The sequence below is a fragment of the Limulus polyphemus genome, unplaced genomic scaffold, assembly GCF_000517525.1.
Source record: "Limulus polyphemus unplaced genomic scaffold, Limulus_polyphemus-2.1.2 Scaffold2776, whole genome shotgun sequence".
Taxonomy (NCBI): Eukaryota; Metazoa; Arthropoda; class Merostomata; order Xiphosura; family Limulidae; genus Limulus; species Limulus polyphemus.
In genome coordinates, this window is record NW_013668386.1 from 116,556 (window position 1) to 121,073 (window position 4,518).

The 4,518-nt window shown below is 32.3% G+C and overlaps 1 protein-coding gene across 4 annotated transcripts in view; it reads right to left on the reverse strand.

Moving 5' to 3' along the window:
* The window catches only part of LOC106467878 (peptidyl-prolyl cis-trans isomerase FKBP8-like), a 40,960-nt gene that overhangs the window by 28,129 nt on the left and 8,313 nt on the right, over positions 1-4,518 (reverse strand). For 2 of the 4 annotated variants that reach the window (XM_013928261.2, XM_013928259.2), the window contains exon 1: positions 2,666-2,723. The exons of 1 other annotated variant lie outside the window; for it this stretch is intronic. The gene's annotated coding sequence lies outside the window, so the exon portion shown is untranslated. Of the gene's footprint in view, positions 1-666; positions 686-2,665; positions 2,724-4,518 lie in introns of those variants that run through there. One more of the 4 variants, XM_022396090.1, reaches the window with a different exon arrangement.

Sequence of the window (4,518 nt, forward strand, 5' to 3'; positions counted from 1 at the left end):
TATATATATATATATATATATATCCATGTCAGTGTAAATTACTTGTACCTGATGATGACGAAACGTTGTACATTTGCTGTTATGTTGAACTTACATTAAAGTTTTTCTTCATTACCCATTCAAGCCATCTCCAACCATTATTAGTCTCAAAGTGGGTTCCTCATCATCAAATTTGAATTCATCACGGCAATTAATCGAGGTTGTGTAAGTTTTTAAATATGTTCTCTCACCTATCCACTACCATAGACCAATCATACCATGAAACTATCCATAAACTTCGTAACCTGAATATAAAAATCATCAAAAGGAGATACGATATTTCCTTTCTCAGACAGTGCTGCTCTGAAAAGCTAATTCCTAAATTTGTGAAGGTCAAGTTATAAAAAACTTAAACCAGTTTTCAGGTATTATCCAAAATATGCAGAAAAAACAACCCTGAATTCCAAATATCAAGAACTGGATGACTTACAAAAACTCAAACAGAAATTAGACCACCAACTAGCCTGCTACCTCAAATCAGATGATTACAGCAATATACAATGCGCTATCAACTAAAACAACTCATTGTTGAATGAAGAAAAGAAGTCTATACACAATAAGAATCTATATCAACTAATGAAACTACAATAACGTGAAGTGAAACACAACAACACAGCTCAGCCTAACCTTGTAATGAACAGATCTGACCAGACACTCAACGACACAGAACTTCGACTTCTAAACAAAGGCCTCATCTTTGCCGTCAACCACGAAACAACTCCATGCCTAGATTTCAAGGAGTATCTAGAAGATCTAGCCAGATGACGAGTGACCCGCTACATAAAAGAACAAAAGACCACCTCTACCTCAAACATCCTCCAACTACAGAAAGAAGAAATCCATGACATCATGACATTTCACAGTAAAAAAAAAATTATCACCAAAACTACAACCTATTAAAGCTAATAGATCCAATGTTATCAATCTACCACTCAAGTAAAAAACCCATAGAAGCATATCTATACTCATTAACAATTTTGATTACCTAAACAAGCCCCCCCCCCCCAAGTTCTTTTACACTCCATACAATCCAATAACTTAAGTAACTTAAGCCAAAAATAAATTATGTAGTCCATTTGTTCATTTTTCCCACTATTTTGACGTCTTTCCTCTAAGGTTGACCAAAACTGCACACAATATTCTAAAGAAGGCCTCACCAAACTTTCATACAAAGTTACAATAATGTTCTTTTTCTAAATTCAGATTTTCTATACAGAACCAATAATTCTACTTGCTATTCTCACCAGAGCTAAACACCCAACAGAGACTTTAGGGTTTTAAGAACAGTAATATCTTAAATCCTCTTACATAAGAAATAGGTTTTTTTCCAAAATTTCCATACTTTAAATGCATAACATTATGATTATCAATCCTAAGATTCATGTTTCACAACCTAAAAGCATTTTAGTATCATTGGTAAATTTAGTAATAATGCTCAAAAATGTCATCCAAGTCATTAAAAATAAAAGAAAAAGGTTATAAAACAAACAACAGAGGGACCCCCATTTTTACCAACTTATAAAATTAACAACAATATCACATTTCACTTACCACCAATAAATAAGTAAGCCAAATTTAAAACCATTCTTGAATTTTCTACCAATCCTGGAATAAGTATTTAATTTACTAACCAACATCCTGTAGATCAGCCTACTAAAAGCTTTGTGAAATCCAAGGTATACAAGTTAAAACATCAATGTAAAACCAGCTGGGATTCCCTAATCTATAAGTAAAACTTGGATTACTACTTTACAAATTCAATAGTAATAATGCTCTCACAAGCCAATACCTAAGCTGTGAAACAAGAATTATATAATAGCATAAATAAATAAAAGCTGTGTATTTAACAAAAGCAGGTTATTCAGTACAATACACACTAATCCTTTACTCATACTACATTCATACTTAAGTTTGTCTCGCACATTACACGGTCAGTGTTCACTTGCTTGGTCTAAGTTAGTAATTTAACTGAATGTGCACAGGTAATCTTGTATTGGAGAAGGAATGTTGACTATAATTCCGAATTTACTGTGTGTATCCTGCAGTCAAAAGTACTAGTCTTTATACACAAAAAATCAGGTGTTACAAAAGTATTTGTACTCAAGTTAATTGTGAATTAACATCTAAGTGTGTCACTTAGATTCTGACAAGTTGAAGTGCAAGGTAATGTTCATGTGAAAATAAAAACTCTTTTGTCCATCATACACTGATACAGTTTGTACATTGTATTTGTATAACCTCTTGAAGTTGAACCTCCAAAATGCACATCGTTTTTTCAGTATCCCTATAATATATATACTGTATCTGGTACCTACTCTCCTCTACCACGAACTGTTGCTAAATCATCAATGTAGGGTAAAACGAATAAATGATAACTCTGGCATCAAATACATAATTAATGCCATGTTGAATGGCACTGTAAAAAGTCGTGGCATGTGCACTTTGACCCCAACCCATGCACATAAGGTTAATATTATTAATAATATACCCGGCTCAAATTCTCTGATATATTACACGTACTAATCATTCTTTCTTGCTTGTAATTATTGCATCTTATGTTTCATAATATGAAAACCTTAAAAATTATGAAAAGTATAAAAAATAAATATTAATTAAATTCGTTTACCAGTGGAAACACACATTCAACGTACTTCTTATAATACTTTCGCTTATTTACTTCTGGCGCCATCTGTGTAAATGTTTTGAGTTTTTCATGGAGTATTGGAAATTAAATAGTATACAGTAATAATTTAAAAAGTTGGGAAACAAAAATATGAAATATGTGTAATATTTACAAATTATGAAATAAGATATAATTTTGACAGTTTTGAATTTTAATTCTCAGTACATGCACATCTAATATTATTGCTGGTAATGCTTCTATTTTATTTTTAATTTAGACATTGTGTCAATGTCTTTTCAATTTCACTCATTGACCTTTGTGGCACAGCGGTAAGTCTGTTGGCTTATAATGTTTAAAATCGCATTTTGATACCTGTGTGATCACATCACAGTTGGCCCATTCTGTATCTTTGTGCTTAACGACGAACAAACAGACAAATTCACTCATCTATATCTAGGTAGGTATATTCAGGTATGTATCTTTTCAAAAGTTTCATGCAACTGTTCTGTATATAGTTATGACACTCTCGTTAACAAATATTGAAAGGTCAGAATCATAGGTGCTAATCCTTCTATTTAGGTGTCCCGCGATGGGACAATGGTAAGTATTTGGATTTACAACCCTAAGATTATGGATTCGATTCCACTCGGATTTTTAAATCAAAATTTTAAATGTTTTAGATATTTAGTTAATGATTCAATTATTGTAATGTGTATACCTGCAAATATAAATGTTATTAATTCTCAAGAGTTAATTTTTATATCATTATGGAAGTTTTTAAAGTTCATTGTACCATTTTTTTCTTTGTGTGATGGGAATGTTCTTGATACTTCAGAATACAGGAAGGAGTGGTGTTGTAGGCTATGCTTTTATCTTTTGTTTTAATTCAGTGAATTTTGACATCACAAGATGAGTGCATAACTGAACGTCTGTAATTTGTTCTCTGACCATTATAAATGCAGGTACCAGTTTTAATAAGTTAAAATTATTATGACAGAATTTGTATTAATATAGAGTACCGACAGAACTCGTAGATAATAGGAGTCAAACACTAATTTACATCGAGGATTTCTTGCAGCAAAATAAAAAAAGCCCTTGTTGCTTATCACATACCTCACGTTTAACTGGACTCATTGTTTTAAATGGTTAGCTTCTAAGTCTTTCTCAACCTCGCCATGCACAAAAATAAATATTCGTTTCTGGTAGCGAATAACATGGTCATAATTTCCATCAAACCCTAAACGCTAGTATTTTTGTTTCATCTTCATATTTAATTCCTGTATATCTGTCCATTACTGTATCTACTCAAAAGCTAGAAAAGTTTTGGGTACAATATTACTGACTTTGCGAAAATTAATGGGTGCCATCGCGAAGACATGCTGTCACTGTCAATAAGTTTTGCAAGCTTTCGGTAAGCATAAGTTATACATGTTTCTAATTTATCGATTTGTTATAGGTTTTGTATAGTAACATAAAGTATTGTTACGTCTCCGTTTGTTAATTAACTTTCCGTAACTTCGTTCCGACGAAACTTTAGCGACACAAGTCCTTACTTAATAAAACTGGTTTATTCTTTCCGAATATAACTTTACGATACTGTTACGTCTCCGTTTGTTAATTAACTTTCCGTAACTTCGTTCCGACGAAACTTAAGCGACACAACTCCTTTCTTAATAAAACTGGTTTATTCTTTCCGAATATAACTTTACCGATACACTTAATCCCAATACTCGCGTTATAACAAACAGTATCACGAACGAACGTTAACTTCAACAATACCGTGTGACTGCAGTTCAATTACTCACTATCTACACACACATTACCTTCTCTTCTTTTATATACCAGCGTACCCTATT